General features: G+C 41.6%; 1 protein-coding gene across 1 annotated transcript in view; it reads left to right on the top strand.

The window, feature by feature from the left end:
• The first annotated feature begins 9,269 nt into the window (after nucleotides 1-9,269).
• Nucleotides 9,270-21,915, top strand: part of Atad1 (ATPase family AAA domain containing 1) — a 66,030-nt gene continuing 53,384 nt past the window's right edge. Inside the window, exon 1 of the mRNA XM_076919158.1 lies at nucleotides 9,270-9,414. The gene's annotated coding sequence lies outside the window, so the exon portion shown is untranslated. The remainder of the gene's footprint in view (nucleotides 9,415-21,915) is intronic.

The raw sequence follows: 21,915 nt of genomic DNA, 5'->3' as shown, positions 1-21,915 counted from the left end.
TCTTTTCAACTATATCCAAAAAAACATTTTTTGCTCCAACGCCAATCTCCTTTGACAGCACCGTTGGCTTGGGTCTGTATCATAAATTCGGCCAAGAAATCTTGACCCTAGTTCCCCAAGACTGCAAAATACAGCAGACATCTATTTGCTTTGTAGTTTACAAAGGACATTAGAGCATTTGAGATTTGGAGCACAGCCTACGAGAACTATAGTGCCATCTTTCCCCTTAATGTAGAAGACACATTTAAAGAAACAAAATCAGAACTCACGAATAGAAACACTTAGAGAGGTTGTCACAAAACAATTATAGAAATAAATTAAGTGCCTCACAGAGCTCTGAAGGGCTGTCCCTCACCAGTCACCAGTTACCTAAATGAAGTAGTGACACGGTTGCTCAAAATTAAAGCTATGAGGGACAGAGAGATGGCTCAGCAGTTAAGAGTACTCGCTGCCCTTCTGGAGTGCCTGTGTTCAGTTCCCAGCACCCATGGTGGAACATCATGGTAGCTCACATCTGGAACTTCAGTCCAGGGAATCCAATGCCCTCTTCCGTCCTCCACGGGCACTGTACACATATAATACACAAGTACATATTCAAGAAAAACATATACATAAAGTAAAAATGAAGTAAGGTTACATTCAACTATACAACTTAAACATACAGATTTCCAAAGCAACTGTTCCCAGGTCTTGAGAAGCATGACAGTGTCCTCAAAAACAAGCTTCTACACAACTTGGGAGACAGCATCTCGGCAGTTCTGAGTAGGAATAGCATCAGTGAGAATTGATGCTCTTACTGCCATGGGCATCGATTCTCTATCTTTAACTGTCATGAGTACTTGCTCCTACATCTCATCTTCCTGTAAACCAGTCTAGTGGTTTCCTAGCTCCACATCCCCATCTCCTCTTTACAGTAGAGAAGAAAGTAAGAAGAAGAAAGTAAAGAAGAAAATGCATCTGAATGCTGAAACAATGTCCAGTGAGCTTCTGTATACTGGGGTTCTGCATCTGTGGATTTGCTGAAAGCATGAATCAAATACACCCAGAAAAAGTGACTTCTAGTCTGAGTATGTATGGACAGTTCCTAAACATTATTCTCTAGACCAAGTATAACAACTATTTATGCAGCATTTACATTGTATTAGATGGTACAGGTAATCTATGGATGATTTATATGGAGGTCTAAATACAGGTTATACGTCAATTCTGTGCATTATGTATAAGGGTTATGAGCATTCATGACTCTGGAATGAAGAATGTGGTCCTGGAGACAAACCCTCATGGATGCTGAGAGAGGACTGAACTCTGAAATGTAAAACCTGCAAGGAACTAATGAGATAATTGGTAATACCAAGTGATGTATGGAACGTAACTTGGAAAGTTTTAAAATAAATAAGTGACTTAGCAAAGCAAGTTCTTCTGCTCACTATCTATGTGTATATTTGCATGCTTCTACCCAGTGTTTATATAATACAAGCAAACTAAGGATAGGTGATTTGGTGCTAGCCTTGGCTCCTTATAGAAATACACAAAGTTCACGCATGACATATAATATATATTTAAAGCCCAACTGATCACCAACATTGTCAGGCAGGTATGGCAACCCTCACCTATAATGTCAGAATTCTGGAGGCAGAGACAGGAGGCAGAGACAGGCGACAAGCAACTACAAGTCTGAGGTCAACATGATCTGCAGAATGAATTCCAGATCAGCCAGGGTTATTTAGCCAAAAACCTATCTCAAAAAGCTAATATAATAATAGTAATATAACCAACATTTAAAAGTTGCCATCCAGGACAGCCAGGGCTACACAGAGAAACCCTGTCTCAAAAATTTGTTTTAGTTTGGGGGTTCTTAAGAAAGGGTCTCCCTTGGAGGATAATGGGGAATATCAAATCACTGAGTTATTCACATCATTTTGGGTACATTTAACAATTCCACATTTTCTGGCCATAGTAGCCCACACCTGTAATCCCAGCAGGGGAATCAAGAGTTCAGGTCATCCTCAGCTGCACAACAACTTCAAGGCCAACCTGGACAACAAGAGACATTGTCTCAAAAACGAAACAAAACAAAAAAAACCCAAAAACAATAAACAAAACAAAAAAGCTACTTCTAAATGTTAATGTTGGAGTTAGAGTTTGCTCAGTGGTACTAGTGAGACTGCATATGACTTGCAGAGGACCTGACTTAGGTTCTCTGAAGGCATCCTGGGTGGCTCACAGCTGCCTCTAACTCCAGCTCCAGCCGAAACAAAGCCTCTGGCCCCCACAGGCAGCTGAATTCAGATACACAGACCCACACAGAGATACATAATTCTAAAAACAAACAAACATCTTCAAATGTTAATGAATAAGTTACTTTCTTTTTTAGTGTTTTATTTTTATTTAGGGTGGGATTTTTGTTTTGTTTCCTGTGAGTGCTCTGTCTGCATGGGTGCCTGTATGCCAGAAGAGGATATCAGATCCCATTATAGCTGGTTGTCAGCCACCATAGGGTTCCTGGGAATTGAATTCTGGTCCTTTGGAAATACAGCTAGTGCTCTTAACTGCAAAGCCATCTTTCTAACCCTGTTTGTTTTGAGACAAGGGTTTCTCTGTGTAGCCTTGACAGCCCTGGAACTCACTCTGTAGACCAGGCTGGCCTTGAACTCACAGAGATCCACCTGCCTCTGCCTCCCAAATGATGATCTAAATGTGTGCACCACCACTGCCAGGCTACTTTCTAATTTAACTCTAATTTTTATTTATTTCCGACTCTAAAATGTGTTAGAAATGTGTTTTGTGGGTAGGCTACAAAAAAATTTAGATATATTCTAGCATAACTTTCATACATGTGCAAAAATTCACTGTATGAAGATGTTTACATATGTTGAAAAAGTAGAGGTGTTGGAGAGATGGTTCAGTGGTTACTAACACATACAGCTCTTTCAGAGGATGCTAGCAAGTCCAATCCCCTAAACCTACATCAGGCAGCTTATAATTGCCTATAACTCCAGCTCCAGGGTATCTGACACCTCTGACCTCGTCAAGTACCTGCACACCTGCACAAACAAACATGTAATTTAAAATAACAAAAAAAAAGGAGTTTTTAAAAATTAGAAAATAAAATGTGTTAGTATGTATAGCAGAGTATAGCTCGTTGTGGTGACTCATGCCTATAATCCGAGCACTTGGGAAGTGAAGGCAGGAGACTCAGAAGTTCAAAGTCATCCTTGGCTACTTAGTGAGTTCTAGGCTAGCCTGGGATACATGAAATTCTATCTTAGAAAAAAAAGAGAGAGAGAAAGGGAGAGAGAGAAGGAAGAAGAAGAGAAAGAAGAGGAGGAAGAGAAGGAAGAAGAGGAGAAGACAAGGAAGAAGGTGTAGCCGCCCTCGGCCACAAGTCAACTGGGTTCACCTGAAAGGGGGCTGGGAATGAAAAGGGACGGAGGGCGAGAAGAGGTGAAGCCAAGACAAAGTTCTCTGATCAAGGATCAAAGCTTTAATGTTCAGCTCTCAATTTAAAGGGGAAGGCCCAACCCAAAACCCCTCCTGGTTTCAGCTGGAGATGGGTGGGATAATCCATAATCCGTTCTAGGTCACGGCCAGAGATGTCTCAAGGCAAGCCCAGGGGCAGTTCTGCTTCTGTGTTCTGTGAGGCCAAGGTGGTTAAGTCCACCTAGATCCTATCACTTGGTCTGTTGTGGTAAACAAGGTCTCTCAGGCCTGCTCAAGGCTTGGGGGGAAGGGCACAAGAAGGGAGGAGAAGGAGGAGGAAGACAAAGAAGGGAGGAGAAGGAGGAGGAGGAGGAGGAAGAGGAGGAAGAAGAAGAAGAGGAGGAAAACTTGGGCTAGTTAGCTAGCTCAGTGGTAAGAATATGTGCTTCTCTTCCAGGGTTTCCAGCACCTACATAGTAGCTCTCAACTATCTTCAACTCTGATTCTAGGGATCAAACAACTTATTCTGGCTTCCTTGAACATTGGGCATACATATGGTGCATATACATAGCAGGCAAAATACCCATACACATAAAAATAAATAAATCTTTTTTAAAGATAGATAGATAGACAGACAGACAGACAGACAGACAGACAGATAGAGTTGGCAAGATGGTTCAAAGAGGACTTGTCACCAAGCTTGACAATCTCAGTTCAATCCCTGGAACTCACATGTTGAAAAGAAAAAAAAACAACCTCTGTAAGTTGTCCTCTGTCACATGTGGTCTGTGGCAAACAAGCACATAATAAATATATAAATAGTATGTATATGTGTTCTGATATATATATATATATATATATATATATATATATATATATATATGTGCGTGTGTGTGTGTGTGTATTTGAATGTGTGCAGTGTGTGTGTGTGTGTGTGTGTGTGTGTGTGAATGTGATGTTCTCATGTGATAGAAGATTATAAACCAGGATAAAAAAGAGTCAGTTATATCCATTTGTCACCATGGAAATATCTCAAGTTTTAGTAACTTCTGGTTAAATCTGGCTCACAGAATAAAAACAAGCTCATTCTCACATTCTTCATCCTTCTCGAAACTTGAGAAAGTGCAGGAAGACTATGGGCTCTGTGGTGTCACCTAAACCTTGGTCCTGAAGCAAAGAGTGCTAAGCGGATGTTCAACACAATCATACTGTAGTCACAGCTGTGATGTCAGCACAGCTGTCTGACACAGTTTAGTTATTATACCTGCTGGGAGATGAGGAAGGGGAACAGGGCTGAGGAATCGGCTAGGAAGCAGAGGACTTTCTTGTCATCTGTTTGGAATCTTGACTTCAAGGAGAAGAAGAAATAGGTTCTTCTTTTCTTAGATTTGCTTTCTATTGCTGTGATAAACAACATGGCCAAAGCAACTTGGGAGATTTATTTAGTTTATACATCTCAGATCACAGTCCATCACTGAGGCAAGTCAAGGCAGAAAGTGACACAGAAGACGTGGAGGAATGCTGCTTACTGACTTGCTCCGCATGGCTTGCTTTCTAACTCTATCCAGGACCAGCTGCCCCATCCCAGTGGGTTAGTCTCTCTCATATCAATCTTTCAACAAAACAGGACCCTACAGACTCACCTACAGAACAAATCCAATGGAGGCATCTTCTCAGTTGAACTCCTCTCTTCCCAAATGAGCCCGGCTTGTGTCAAGTTGACAAAAGTCTAAGCAGCACAAACAGGAAGGATAAATAGAGGAAATACCAGCGATCTACCCATCATCCAATAAGGAAGTTAGTGAACACCATCCATAGCAAGGAATTAATTGTGTGGCCATCCAAATTGCTTCAGAAGTTCACGTCCGTAAGAGTATAAAAATGCAGTGTTCATTAATAGCAAGCACATGCCTCACCCGGTGACATCAACTTTACCCTTTTCTTTCTATTTAGGTAAATGTACTCAAACATTTGAATATTTTGAAAATTAATTTTGTAAACCAGAAAAAAAAAGATGGCACACACCTTTAATCCCAGCACTTGGGAGGCAGAGGCAGGGGGATCTCTGAGATTGAGGCCAACAAGGCAAGTTCCAGGACAGCCAAGGATATACAGAGAAACTCTGTCTCAAAGAAGAACGAGGAGGAGGAAGAGGAGGAGGAGGAGGAGAGAGAATTAGTTTCTATTTGCTTGCAAAACAGGGCTGGAATAAAAGCAATAGGAATATAGCTGGTCCCATGAGGTATGCCTATACTGTAAGCTTACTGAGTGGCCTGATATACAAGTATAGTTTCCAACCAGGAGTTCAAAGCCAAAGTGGGCAGCAAAGCAAAATGCTATCACAAGAAAAAGAAGCAAAGGCCTGTGAAATGGCTCAGTGGGCTCTTCCAGCAAGTCTGAAGACCTGAGTTCAAGTTCTGGAGTCTGTATGGTAAAAGGAGAGAATCAACTCCTGCAGACCGTTGTCCTCTGATCTTTATATGTACACTGTCACACACATACACACACACACACACACACTCACTTGTGTGCATGCGCACACACGCATGCACGCAAACTGAATGTTAAGAAGGACAAGAGAGAAAATAGCTACTAACATGAATTGTGACTGCCATTTGCTGATGACATTCAGAAATGTCTGAGGTCACGAAAATGCATGCATATCTTCTAAAGATTCCTTGTCTCTACAAAGACACTGTGGGCGTGAGCATTGCATGCAAGTAATAACAAACTGATTATAGTGATTGGTTGTCTAGCATGCATGTAATAATGAATTGATTATTATAATGATTGTCTACTACTATCCGGTGAGTTACGGTAAGAGTGACTTCAACAGCTCTCATGTATTTCTTACAACTTGGCCCCTTACCGCATCGCTCTCACGCCTGCTAGACTCATCCATCTGCCCTAACAGCTGAGTCTTTATTATCATTTCTGAAATTTTCTGCCTGAAGGAATTTTCTCAGGTTTTCAGTCTCCTGTAAGTACTCTCCCAGCGGACTCATCCTGTTAGTCCACCGGACATGCCCAGACAGATGCAAGCCTCAATAGTGAATGCAGTCTTCTTGTAAGTACACTTCCACCAGGAGGAAAGGAAAGAGAGGACTTGTCATCTGAGTTAGTGTACTTGATAATCAGACTATATATGTAAAAGAATGAAGCAGCAGATGTATGCTGTAGCCATGGACATTAAAGTGGGTTGTCGTCTGTTGGTAAATATTTCCAACTTCGGGCTTCATTTGGTACTTCTCCATGACTCTATTCTCTTTTAAGCAAACTAAGGCATTTCCTTTTATTTATTCATTTTTAACTTTTCTTTTATGTGTATGAGTGTTTTGCCTGCATGAATTTATGTGGACCATGCACATGCATGGTTTGGGTAGAGGTTAGAAGATGGTATCAAATTCCCTGGAACTGGAATTACAGATAATTGTGAACCACCATGTGGGTGCTAGGAGCTGAACCTGGGTCCTCTTTAAGAAACATTTGATAGTTCGTACACACTATCATCACCCTCTTCTGTCCCTGCCTGCTTCTGCTTTGTACCAGATACTTTTGTGTTGCCTGACAGAAACAACTTAAGGGAGAAAGGTTTACTTGGGGCCACAGCTTTAGTCTATCAAGGTAGGGGAGGACACAATGGAGTTCATGGCAGTGGGACCATGTGGCAAAGACTCTTCACATTTTGCTTCCTTGTTCACCATTTTTCTTCGGGTTTCTAGTGCTATAGTAAGCACAATGTCCAAGAGCAAGTTGAGGAGGAAAGAGTTTCAGCTTACAAGTCCTAATCAACACCCATAATGATGGGAAGTCAGGGCAAGCGCCAAGGCAGGGATGTGGACTTCGAAACTGAAGCACAGATTATGGAGGCGTGCTGCTCACTGGCTTACTCCTCGTGGCCTGCCCAGCCTGCTATGGAATTTTGCACTGACACCAATTGTGAGATATTTGACAGTTACTCAATCTTTCCATGTTCTTCATCTTAAAGTGGAGTAATAATAGTACCCATGTGACAGGGTTGTGGGGAAAGACAGAGAGGAAGGGGGAATGCAGAGGAGTGATGGGGAGAAGGAGGAGGAGAGAGAAGGAGGGAGGGAGGGAAGAGATGCAACTCTGGTACATCATAGAACGTGTCATTGAATGCAGGTACTGTGTTTTTACATTGTAAGAAAGAGCCAAACTGAAGCCATTCTAAATAAAACTTCCATTTTGAATAGGGCTCAAACAAAGTTTAAGTTCGCAAGACCTCTCTGGGTTACTGACATCCTGGTTGGCAAGTTGAGACATGAATGGTATAGGCAAGTCACCCTGCCACAGTTGAATAAACCAACCAATGAGTACATGCAGGAAGTGTATAGCGAAGACATGTTCCTAAGGAAGTCCCTATTCCTAAGTCCTAATTAGTTCAAAAATATAACTGTAACTTGGCACAGATGTTTGTGGTTTTCAAGCTTAAAAGCTCTGGAACATTCTGGCTTGGAGGAGGGGGTTTGCAGTTCAGCTCCTGAGTCTTCTGCAGCCCCGATCAATCAGTAGAGTAAACCAATAAGTTATTTCTCTTGAAGAGTTGGTATGCCCCTTTTTATTCCTCAATAACCATTGGGGGTTTCTGCCCCACTATTGGTTGTATAGATTCTAAGTAAATGACACAGAAACACTACAATTTATTAATACCCTGTAGGCACTATTCGGGGCAGGTTTTGAGCTATTCTAATCCTTCCACATGTTAAAACCTACACAAATATAAGTCACTTGCCAGTCTGGTGTCTCCAGGGCTGCTTCTACTCCATCATCCTGTCCTCAGGGTATACTTCTCTCGGCCACGTGCTTCTGGTCCATCCGGTCTAATGACAGCCTCTTCCTCTCTCTTCTGTCTCTTCGTGCTCTTTCTTGAGACCGCCCTCCCCCACTTGATTCTAAGTCCAGCCTTCTTCTGCTCAATCACAAGCCAAACCTTTTATTGACCAATCATGAATTAATTGGGAGCATTCTTTACAGTACGTTGATTACACAACACACAAGACAAACCCCAACAGTAGCGGCTTGATTAAGTAAACTTTTGTTGTCTGCATTGTTCTTGTGTTTGAGTTGTGTTGGATCTAAGCAGACCCCATAACAAAGTCTATTCTTTGCTGCCACCCTAACACTCTGGTTTGATATTGATAAGCTGCTTCAATACATGCTGAGTAATAAATTACTATTAACAAGTATGTGCTGGATGATAAAAAATGAGGTCCTTTAAGATATTAGAGCAAAAATATCTTTTTGTTTGTTTGTTTGTTTTTGTTTTGTTTTGTTTTTTTTCGAGACAGGGTTTCTCTGTGTAGCCCAGGCTGTCCTGGAACTCACTCTGTAGACCAGGCTGGCCTCGAACTCAGAAATCTGCCTGCCTCTGCCTCCCAAGTGCTGGGATTAAAGGCGTGCGCCACCACCGCCCGGCTAAAAATATCTTGAAGACAGTTTTGTTTGGATTTTTGAGACAAGGTTATTCTGTGTAGCTCTGGCTATCCTGAAACTTACTCTATAGACCAGGCTGGCCTCAAACTCAGAGATCTGCCTGCCTCTGCCTTCTAAATGTTAAGATTAAAGACATGTACTACCACCAGCACCCAGCTTTAAAGACAGTTTTGTGTCTTTTATTAAAATGGTCTTATAGCATATCAGTGTCTCAGTTCAGGGCTTAAGTGAGTTTCCTTTGCCTCTGGAATTTTGTGTTGGTATTTCACGGATAGTCAGTCCAATCACATTCACATGCTGGATGCTTTTCTTAAGTCACAATCCTATTCAACATTGTGACATGAGCAAGAATACCCACAACCTCTTCTCCCACCCACTCAAAGTTCTAATTGAGAGTCGGCTTCAAATGTTACCTCCCTTATGGACTAGATATCTCTTGGTGTATGTCTCCCACAGACTAGAAGGATGTTAGTCCCCACTGAAGTGTGCAAAAAGCAAAGCGGCGTGGGCTCCCCAACAACCAGCCTCCTTCAGAAGGTACAACAATATTTAGAATCAAAACATTATCCTCACTGGCTAGTTGAATCCCTGACAATTACTAATTTTTCATTTTTACTTCAATGGAGCTGTTTATACTTCTACTAGATTTTCTTAATGAAAACATGTATAAATGTCTGTACTTGGGTGCCTCCCAATGCCTACCAGTTTTTACATATCAAACAAATGCTCAGATCAGTTGGTTTCATTGTTGTTTTCAGTTTGTTTGTTTGTTTGTTTGTTTTGAGACAGGGTCTTTTCATGTAGTTCTGAATGGCCTGGAACTCACTATGTAGACCAGGTTGAACTGGTATTCATAGAGAGCCCCCTGCCTCAGCTTCCTGGATGATGGGATTAAAGATATGTATGAGCCACCAAGCTAGACCTCAGATCAGCATAAACTCGATGACTATCTTATTTTCAAATACAAAGCTTAAATATATAAATGTAACTTATCAGCTGGATAAGATATGGTTCTAAAGTAAGGCCATCCCTATGTCTCTTTACATGATCAAGCCGTATTTCATAACCTTTTCTTCCTATGCTTAATATGGGAAGTTTTCTGGAAGGACCTTAATCACCATTTCCATCTTTTGTTTCCTAAAGGAATTATCAACAGAGGATGTGTCAGGCTTACTTGATACTCTGTTTCCTGCAGGGGGAGGGAGGTCACATGTATTCATTAATTACAGGCCAAATTTTATAGGTTTTTCTTAGCTGCTGCAATAAAAAAAATTCTCTAGAATACCAAGGTCTATTTTTATTCAAGAAAATGACTCTTTCGATCTAACATATTGATGAAGTTATTTTCTACTTCTTTAATTTCTCTATAGATGAATTTCAGGAATGAAGACACATATCTAAAATCCCAGCTTTTGGGACAGTGAGACAAAAGGATTACCCAAGTTTGAGGCCACCCTGACCTTACACACTGATACTCTGTCTCAAAAAAAAAAAAATCTGTAATATGGAAGTAGACAAATCATATGTTGACTTTCATACTTGTCCCAGTTAGCTTGCAACAGTGCAAAAGCTTAATCAAACTCTAACACGGAAAAGCGTACAGTAACTAGCATTCTTAGTCACCAACTGGGATCAGCAATAACCTTTTTGTTCCCAAGTGAGTCAGCAGTTAACCTGTATCCTCTGGGCAGTAGTGGCAAAGGTGAAGTATGACCCGGAGGGACATTACAGAGCAGGAAAGGAAGTACAACCTTCAGGAAAGGGTGGAGAAAGAAAGGCACTGCACTTGAGGATAAGGAGCTTCCTCAAATTCCACTGTGTTGATCAGCCCCAGCTCACACATGAGAACACAGTGAGGAAGAGAAAAAAAGAATGAAGCAGAGGGGATGGAAGAGGTGGTTGGGAAGAAAGATGCACGTCCACCTGATGGAGAGCAGAGTATAACACAGACATTGCCTAAGTGCCAAAGCTCAGTCTTCAAGCCACTGAGATAAGGTTCACTAGCTAGGTCGCAGTACAAGGACAGTTCCGCTCCAATTAGGAGGGTGTGTCCTGCTGTGACTGTGCTGAGGACTGAGCTCTGGGCCTTGCACATGCCACTAAATGAGTCCTCCAGTACAGTGTTATTCACCATCTCTCGAGTGGCCTGAGCGCAGTCAAGGATTTCTTGTGTTGTAAACTGGGCGTGGTGGCATAAAGTAAACTTGTCAGCCCAGAACTTGGGGAGACTAACTCGGGATCCATGGTCACCTTTGGCTACAAAGTGAATTTTAGGCCAGTCTGTGGCAAACACACATCACCAGCCCAGCACTTGGGGAGGCTAACATGGGATCCATGGTCATCCTTGGCCAGCCTGTACCAAACAATCACTAGATAATGAATTTATTTAAAACTATTATCTGCAGAAGATACATAAACTTCTTCATGTCCCTCTATGTCAATGATAAGTATTCAAGACTGCTCTCATTTGTTATATTCCCACAGGCTAAATGTGAAAGAAGTAGACTGTGGCCTCCTAACCATATTTTCTCTTTGATTCCAGCTTCTCAAAGATATAAAGGAAAAAACAATAGACCCCAATGGGACCTAGCTCACTTACCATTTATTTACAGTGAAACACTGAGCAAATCAATCAAGGAGGCTGAAGTTCAGCCAAGTGGTAACTTAATTCAAAATATATATATATATATATATATATATATATATATATATATATATATATATGGCTCAGTAGATAAAGGCACTTGCTGCCAAGCCTGACAACCCAAGTTTCATCCCCAGAATCCACAAGGTAGAGAGACCCAAGTCCCACAAACTCTTCTCTGACCACTATGTGCAAAATGTGGCATGTGGACACACACACACACACATATACATATACTCTAAATAAATTTGTAATTATATTGTATGGATGTATGTATCAAGGACTATTAGTATGAGCCATGCTGGCACATGCTAATAGTCCTAACACTGGAGAAACACAGGAAGGAGGACCAGATATTCCAAGGCCAGCCTGATCAATGTAACATGTTCCAAATCAGCCAGGATTACATAGGGAGACCTTGTCTCAACACAAAATAGGGCAAGTGAGGCAGTCAGCAGGCTCAGACACTTTCCACCAAGGCTGACCACCTGAGTTTGATTGGATACTGGACTGTGATGTTGGAGAGAGAATCTACTCCTATAAGTTGTCCTTTGACCTCTACGTATGTGCCATGGCACACACATGTCCCTCCATCATAAATAAATAAATGAAATACATAAAAAGTAGAAACAACACAGAAAATGGAGCTGGCAGTATAACTCAATGTTTGACAGTCATGGAACTCTGGGATTGATTCCCACCAGCAGGTAGGATAGAGCATGGTGGGGGTCTCAGCTTTCAGGAGATAGAGACCGGAAGGTTAAGAGTGCAATGTTATCTGTGCTACATAGCAAATTGGAGGCCAACCTAGGACACATGAACCATCCCCTTCCATTATACACACACACACATACATACACACACACACACACACACACAAAACAACAACAAAACCAAAACATTATCTGAGTCTCGAAAGCTACCAGTCTACTTTAAAAAGAATAGCTTTTTTTTTCTGTCTTGACATTTAATATAATTTGTTAATAAATTATGTTCAGGTAGAGTTATAAGAAAAAGTACTAATTAAATTGGGAACAGAGACATAATACATTGTGCCATGTGTTTCCTTATAAATATTCTGACAATTGTCTTAATAGGAAAAAAACTGTTAAAGGGTAAGTGAGTGACGTAATCGCCACATTGCAAGAAGACAGCTGAGAGATAAAGTTCACAGATAAGTTGGGGGGGTGGAATGGGGGTGGAGGGAAAGATGACAGCTGATTTGATTCCCAGTGAGGACTTGCAAATGGCCACCATCCCTCTGTGTCCTTATGAAAAAAAAATGAAGCTGAGAGGAGGGGAGAGGAGAAGGAAGTCAGATGATAGATGATAGATAGATAGATAGATAGATAGATAGATAGATAGATGGATGGATACATACATACATACATACATACATACATACATACGTGGAAGGTGAGGCAGGGAGCAGAGAACAATTGTTCCTGCTTCAAGGGACACTCATCCCACCAAAGGGGCTGCATCCTCAGCATCTCATATAATCCTAATTATTTCCCAGAGGTCTGTCTTCACATGCCTGTACACTGGGGGCTATGGCCTAAGCTTAGGAATTTTAAGGGGCTACAGACATTCAGTCCATTACAACAACTGAACCACTAGGTTCTGCCTACAGTTCTGGGAAGATGGAGTAGATACACTCCATCCTGTTTTTCCCCCCCTAGGGAAGATAAGGAGTAGAGGGTGAACTTAGGAAGAACAGATATCAAAGCACCTCCAAAAACTAGCAGTGTGGTTTTCTGGATCTTTTTCCCCCACAGACAAAATTATGTGGTCTATACATAAAATAATGTAAAATGCAGAGCCTCAGAACCCATACCAAGGTATAGATGGAGAAAGCTGAGAGCACAGGGCAGTGCTTGCCAGATGTTGGAGTAGAAGAGAAGGGATAATCAAGAAGGGGTTATATAGTGAGAGTGAGCCATATTTTGATTTACATGGTGTTTCTATGGATTTATTCTTATATTTAAAATTGATGGGGCTATACATACATAATATATATAGTCTTAGGGTTTCCATTGCTGTGGAAAGACACCATGACAAAGACAACTCTTATAAAGGAAAACAGTTCATTGGGAATGGCTTACAGGTTCAGAGGTTCAGTCCATTATCATCATGGTGAGAAGGAAACATGGCAGCATCCATGCAGGCATGGTGCTAGAGGAACTGAGAGTTCTACATCTTCATCCAAAGGAAGCCAAGAGCAGAATCATGAAGGGTCTCGAAGCCCTCCCACCTCCATGGCGACACACTTCCTCCAACAAGGCCACTCCTACTCCAACAAGGCCACACTCCTAATAGCACCACTCCTTGGGCCAAGCATATTCAAAACACTACATCCCTGGCCCCCATAGGCTTGTTCAAACGAATCTCCAATAGCCTCTCATAGACTCTCCTCATAGTACCAAGTCTTAACTTCTTTGCATGACCCCTTCAGTCCTGGGCCATCAACTGGAACTAAGGCTGTACTTTCACCAATGGCCTTTCATGGCCTCTCACAGTGCCAAGCCTCAGCTGCTCTTCAGGACCCCTTCATGCCTTCAAGACAAGTACCACCTGGGTGATTCTTACACATTACAAAGTCCACCTTGAGTATCTCTGGAACACAGCTTCTTTGTGCTCTCAGAAGACACTTCCCAGAAAATTTTATCCCAGTGATGCTGGTCTTTTTTTCATCACCACTAATTTCTTAGCTCCAGCTAACCAGCACTCAAGTTGTCCCAGTAAACCCTTCTATTCTTGACTCTAAAGCAGAGCCACAGGGCTGAAGCTGCCAAGTTGTGTTGCTTGCTGGGCCTGAAATATCCCACACCTTGTTCTATTACATTATCACCAGTTTTCTGATTTCAATGAATTTATTTTCTGCCTAAGGTTGGCTATCCTAGAACTTGCTATGTAAACCAACTTTCAGCTCAGAGATCTGCATGCCTGTCTTCTGGGTGCTGGGATTAAAGATGTGGTCTACTACGCCTGGATTTAAGCTTTTCTCTACTTGGAAATTGTTCTATATCAGGCTGGTCTTGAATTCAGAGATCTGCTGCCTCTGTTTCCTGGGACTAAAGGCCTTTACCACCATGCCTGGGCCTAAGCTTTTCAAGGCCACACTATTCCTCCAGATCTGGATCAAAAGTGTGTGTGGTGTCATCCCAAGTCAAGATTCAGATCAAAACCTCTGTCTTCTAGCCTTGAGATCTGTATCACAAGTGTGCCCTCCATTTCTGGATTGTAGTTCATTTCAGATTAAAAGTCCAAATGAAAAACAATAGCCAGGTAACAGCACCTAACGTGCTATCACTATCCCTGGTTCAACTGTAAACACATGAGCAATAAGCTTAGCCGGGTGGGGTCTTGCCCAGAGGTCACTACTCCCTTAATCTGTTTATCTCCTTGAACACAGGATTTAGCCCTGTTGTACTTCCTGGTTCCCTTTTATTACTTGAATCATGCTGTATTTTTGCTTTCTAAGCTTGCTACACTTGATTAATATACTCTTTATGAGAGTAAACTAGAGGACAAAGTCTATGCTGGGCTTTCTTGAGACTTCTTTTGTCAATGCAGTTAGTATAAATCTCTTTACGTTTGTCTCAAGGGACTCTTTGGATAGGGTAAAAATCAGCATTCTTCCACTTTAATCCCAGCACTTGGGAGGCAGAGGCAGGCGGATTTCTGAGTTCGAGGCCAGCCTGGTCTACAGAGTGAGTTCCAGGACAGCCAAGGCTAACAGAGAAACCCTGTCTCGAAAAACAAAAACAACAACAACAACAAAAAAAAAAAAATCAGCATTCTTATGTGTAAAACATCATAAAAATGATCTCCAAAGTTCAAATCACCCTCAGCACCAAAGTCTTCCATATTCCTATTAGGATGCCCATTAAGTCTTTCTTAAAGCATTCTATGGCTTTTCTAACCCAAAGTCTCCTAATCCATACTCTTCCAAACAAAAACATGGTCAGGCCTATCACAGCAATACCCCAGTCCCTGGTACTAACTTCTGTCTTAGTTAGGGTTTCCATTGCTGTAAGAGACACCATGACCAAGGCAACTCTTTTAAGGACATTTCATCAGAGCTGGCTTACAGGTTCAGAGATTCAGTCCATTATCATCACTGTAGGAAGCATGGCAGTGTCCAGACAGGCATGGTGCTGGAGGAGGTGAGAGTTCTACTTCTTTATGCAAAGAAAGTCAGGAGCAGATTAGCTTCCTGGCAGCTAGGAGGAGGGTCTCCAAGCCCAACCCCACAGTGACACATCCTCCAAGGCCACACCTCCTAATAGAGCCACTCCCTGGGCCAAGTATATTTAAACCACCATACAATAAATATGTATTGTGTGCATTGAGAGGAAGGCACCCATGCACAGGACTCATTGAGTAGCCAGAAGAATACACCAGAGAGTTGGTTCTCTCCTTCTACCAGGGATCAAAACCAGTCCTCAGACTTGGCATCAGTGCCTTTATCCACTAAGCCATCTCATCAAACATATATGGCCATTTTAATATTAGGCATGAATTTCTGAAGGAATATGTATGAACACACCAAAAACTGGAAGAAACTAATTCTTCATGGTCACATAGCTGTAATATAAAATGCAGCAGTCTAGAAGCCTGGTCCCACTGGGCAAAGAAGTTAGATATTATTTCCAGTCAACATTTTGTACTTACTCTTCTACGTCATATCCTTGGCAACTGGAGAGCCAGTGAGACGGCTCAGGGAGTAAAAGCACTTGCCATGCAAGCTGACAGCCTGAGTTTAATCCCTGGATCCTATGTAAATGTGGCAGGAGAGAAACACTCCACAGACTTGTCTTCTGATCTCCATACACACGCTGTGGCACACTCGTATAACACACACACACACGAATGCACATACACAAGTAATTCTAAAAGGATAAATTCTGATAGTGCTTTCATAAAAATCTCTCAATGTAGATCTAAAAGCTCTCATTTACTATACTTCTTTTAAAGAGACAGTGACAGTGTATGTATTGAGTTTTGACAGGAACAAGGTACAGTGAGTCAGATGCAAACTCTGGACTGAGACTCCCTGGTTTAATTCCTGCCATGGGAACTGTGATGGCTAAAATTAGTGGTTGTAGACTTGACACATCTCAGAGCACAGACCATCCATCAAAGAACTGCTTCTGTATCAGACTGCCCCACAGGCTTGTCTGTGAGGTATTGTTTTCATTGTTCACTGATGTAGGAGAGCCCAGCCTACTCTTCTCAGGTTCTCCTCTTTGGCTCTTTAAGAAGGAGAACTGAACATTAGCCTAGAAGCAAGCTGAGAAGTGTTTTTCTCCATGATTTTGCTTCATGCTCCTGGCTTGAGTTCCTGGCTTAGAGTCCCTCCATGATGGACTGTAACCTGTAAGATGAAGTAAACCCTTTCCTCCAGAGGCTGCTCTTGGTCATGGTATTTATTACAACAACAGGAAGCAAACTAGGACAGGCATTTACTATTTAGTAAGACAATTATAACCATCTTCATCTCCTTATCTGAGAATGATTGTATTACTTAGTGCCCAGAGTTATGAGAATTCATCGAATATATATATATATATATATATCACTTACTCAGGTGGTTGGCACATACGCATTGCTAGAGAAGTCCTGTCAATCACACTACTTCACAGACCCCTATCTAACCTTATAACTGATTCAATGCCAAATTATCTTCATACAACCAGGAACATTTTATTAAGTTTATCAATAACTATAATAAAGCTTAAGTTAAAAGGGTCTGCACTTACAGCCCTGTCTCAAAACTGTGACAGGTACAGGGTACAGCCGAGCTTTTGTGCTCTCTCTGGTGAAGAACAGAAACATATTCTAACTGACAACAAATCCAATAACCATGAAACCACCACATGCTTACAAAAGGAAGCTAGTCAGAGCCTAGATCATGTTGTCAAATCTATAGTGTTCATACTGGTCACCCAGTCCTTAAGTATACCCTGCATTCTAGATTCATAATCTAACTGTATCTTTATCTGTGTAGCTTCACTAGTAAGACGGAGAACAATAAATACAGTTCTACGGGGAAAGAGTTAGAATCTCTAAGAAGAACCCATACCGAAGCATCCTCTGAATATGCAGTGATTTGCTTGGCTAGGATTGTCTTCCACATCACCAAGAATGTCTAATGTCCATGGCTGCTTGCTGGATACTATGATCACAATAATTTCCTAATGCTTTGTATGTGTGCTCCAGTTCCCGTCATGCATTATCCTCAACCCTATCACAAAACCTATAACATAGGTGCTATATGCATTTCATAAATGATGGAATTGTGTGTTCCCTTTCCTTTACACACATTATCTTCAACTCTATCATAAACTTATAATATGATACTTATAATATGGATGCTATAGGCACTTTATAGATGACAGAATTCATTTTCAGAAAATGAATAAAAAAATGAATAAAAAAAAAAATAGCCTCAAAATGAAAAGTTAGCATTTGGGAAAGCTATGATTTGATCTATGTTTTCTAACTGAAGAGAACAATGTGCACAGGCACACATCTTCTTAAGGGCACTGGGGACAGAACTTGGGATCTCAAGAATGCTAGGCAAGCGCCTACCACCAAGTTACTATGTCCTCAGCCCTGAGGCACACATTCTTACTGTTGGCATTTTGTCTAGGCTCTGCCCCACAGTTACCTGGCAATAGCCAGGTGTGCTATAAAATAGGCGGACTCACTATAAAGGGGGCTGCTTGTTCCCTCCTCACGCTCTTGCTCTTGCTGTCTTCTTCTCTTGCTCCTGTTCCTTTACCCTCTTTCCCGGCTCCTCATTCCCCTCCCCCTTCTCTCTCTACATGCTCATGGCCAGCTTCTACTCCTCTACTCCTTCCTCTCTCTGCCTTTCTCTGTTTCTACTCCCTCAACTCCCCTCCCCATGTTTTAAATAAACTCTATTCTATACTATACCATCATGTGGCTGGTCCTTGGGGTTAGGGGAAGGAACTTCTCAGCATAGACCCCGCAGAGGCACCCCCTTCCCCCACACCGTACCATGCCTCCCTCAAATCTATCCCTGGCTTTTCTTTGTCTTTTTATAAAACACAACACTTACTGTAATTCTTTACTAACTTTGGATGAAAATTCAACAACATTTAATATTTCTTTCAACCCTGAGAATCTAGGATTGATAATTTTTCTCCCTAGATATACACCCAATTCTCCCCTAATCATTTCTCTAACTCTACTACAGGGGTCTTTCTCAAGGGCAAAAATGGTCTGTGACAACCTTTTGTTTCCATATTGAAACAGGGTCTCACTGTGTAGCTCTGACTGAATTTGCGATATAGACTAGGCTCGCCACACATCACAGAGATCTGTCTTGCCTCTGCTTTCTGAGTGCTGGGGTTAAAGTGTGTGTTACTCTGCCAGAATCTGCTACAGGCTCTACATGTTAGCTGTTGACATTCTTTGCTTTTGTGTTGGTAAAAGTTGGTGGTCTATTAAATTAATATATCCCCCAAATTTTAGAAGCTAGTACAAAGGATAATAGTCTGTCAGACACACAGGTGAACAATGAATGGCTGCTAATGGAAATCAAGATAGTCCATAATAATTTGTCTCAGGATCTGCAGCATTCCAACCCTCCACAATAATAAAATCATAATCAGTCTTAAAGAATCTTTAGCATAGGTGTGGCCTTTATTCTGGCAACTTCAATTCACAATATTATACAAAGAGTAGTATAGTGTGACATAATCTTTAGCAATCTAATTGGTGCATTAAATATTTGTATAGGGCAGCAATAATCTTCATCTTGAGTATTTCAGATTATTTCAGTGGAAACTGTATACATTTCTTACCTACCTAAACTTGACAGAAACAGAATTTGGAGATGTAAAATGTAGTTTCATAAGAGCTGGGCACATATCACGGTGGTAGTGCTCACCTTGAACTCACACACTCACTCACACACGTATGTCACAGCCTGCTTTCTAAGGAATAAGGAGCATATAACGTATTTCCTGGGACTTCTGTGTGGGTTGTGAGTGTGAGTTCAAGTACTGACATTCTTGGTTTATTCACCGAAGAAGGAATTATTCGTTAAACTAAAATATGGTAATTGTAAGCTTTTAGATAACATGCAACGAAACTGACTGACACTTATTTCCAAGAGTCTCAAGCATGAGGCTGGGACAAAGGTGGGCTAGAGACCAACAAAGGCTGGAGGAGACTGAGATTCTGAAGCAGCTGGTAGATGGCTAAGACTCTAGCATCCTTTCAGCTCTTTACAAAGCACCTCAGGGAAGAAAACACTCGGGGAGTCAGCATCTCGGCCTCCTTGGCCACCACCGGTCCCCTTTTCTGGTTCCTCAGAACTCCGGGACCTAAAGAAAAGGGCGTGAGCAAGCCTCTGGCTTTGGGTTGGTATTTAAACTCAACAAGGGCGGGCAGGAAGGTAGAAGGGTTTGTGAAACTCTATCAGGTGCACTATTTTGAAGTTGAATGGGGCTTTCAGCTCTGCCAATTTACTGTGGTTGGTTTCCTGCAGTTCTGTAACTCAAGTCGCAGGCTTTGCCTTTTGTCTTTCTTCTCGCGTCCCTCCGTTTTATTCCCCTGATCCAGAAACAATGACAATAGAAGTGGGGAGGGGTGCGGATTTTAAGCTTGGCTTGCCAGTGCGTGGCTGCCGGTTCCCTGTGGCGAAAAGAGAAGGCCCAGCAGGGATTTCGATGCCTGAAATTAGTCAACTCTGCCCTAGGTTTTGCCTGTGGAAGAAATGCATTCACTGTTGAATCTCTCTCTCTCTCTCTCTCTCTCTCTCTCTCTCTCTCTCTCTCTCTCTCTCTCTCTCTCTCTCTCTCTCTCTCCCCACACACACACACAGGAAAGCATCTTAAATGTTGAGCGTCTCCATCAGTGGGTGACGTGCTTGCAACGCAAACACAAGGCCCTTAGTTCACATCCTCCCCCCCAAGACCCCACGTAGTGTCGAGGGAGGCAGCACCTGCAAACCCAGTGCTAGGAGGTGGAGACAAGGAGATTCCGGAAGCTCAGCTCACTCGCCAGCTAAATTAGCCAATCAGTGAATTCTGGGCTCACCGAAATGCCTTGATTCAGAAAATAAGGTGGAGAGTTACAGAGAGCACCCCGTGGTGACCGCTAGCCTCCATTCTCGTGCAAACACCTGTGAACATGAATTAAATAGACGCATGTATCACATCCATAAACCAAATGTTTGAGTAAATGTGTTGAGTGAGCTTCAGTGAATTAACTCTTATGTGAATAACAACGCTGATGTTATCACTGAAGGTAGAAAAGATGGTTGTGGTTTACAGAAAACACGATGACAGCAAAGTATTCCGTTCTAAAACACCAACTGGTTTAGGGTCATACTCTCATCTGCTAATTTTTTTTGAATTAGCAAAACAACTTATATAACCTTCCAATAAGCAAATTTTTATCAGAGACAAACTTTAGCTGAAAAAATAATAAATCCGCTAAAGTCTAAAGACATTCTTCTTGTATTTATGTCTTTAGAACGCGGTGAGAACAAAGGCAGTATAGCCAATAAATAGCTATTGATAACCAGAGCCAGCACTGACAATGGGCTGAAAAAGAGCCACAGTTATTCTCATGGATTAATCAATTTTTTAATTAATTTTAGGGTTTGTTTGTTTGTTTGTTTGAGACAAGTCTCTATAGCCCAAACTAGCCTAGAATTCACTATTTAGCCCAAACTGGCCTCAGCCTCATGAAAATCCTCCTACCTCATCCCCCTGTGTTTCAGTTGTGAGCGCCCACACCCAGATTAATATTTTAAATTTACCTTAGGGTCATAGAGATCAAATTTTATAGGTTTTAAAATAACTACTCTCACTACTATATGGCCTACTGATCAGTAAGACTCCGGAGAGGGGAAGATAAACATTGAAGACAATGAACTAAGAGGTCACAGGAACTGTGTATGGTCTCTTCATAAATCAGGCCATACTGTTGCAGGCAGGATGCCAAAGTTGAAACATATAAGGGGTCATGTCCTCATGTAAAGTCAAAGGGATGTATAAGAATGATTCTCCTTATACACTACAGGGAATGAGGGAATATTAACATCATCGCATGACACACCAGCATGGACTTTGGTCACATCTTAAATGCCAAGTACTCAACTTTACATTTTTATTTTGCTTTGTTTTTAGTGTTTTATTGTTGTAATTGTTGTTTTATTTGGTTTAGTTTGGTTAACTTCACTGAATGATTTTTTGTTTAAGATTTATTTATTTATTTTATGTATGGGAGTACACTGTCGCTGTCTTCAAACACACCACAAGAGGGCATCGGCTCTCATTACAGATGGTTGTGAGCCATCAGGTAACCAGTTGCTGGGAATTGAACTTGGGACCTCTGAAAGAAGCTTT

Source organism: Arvicanthis niloticus, chromosome 1, assembly GCF_011762505.2.
Source record: "Arvicanthis niloticus isolate mArvNil1 chromosome 1, mArvNil1.pat.X, whole genome shotgun sequence".
Taxonomy (NCBI): domain Eukaryota; kingdom Metazoa; phylum Chordata; class Mammalia; order Rodentia; family Muridae; genus Arvicanthis; species Arvicanthis niloticus.
This window is presented reverse-complemented; position numbering and strand designations above follow the sequence as displayed.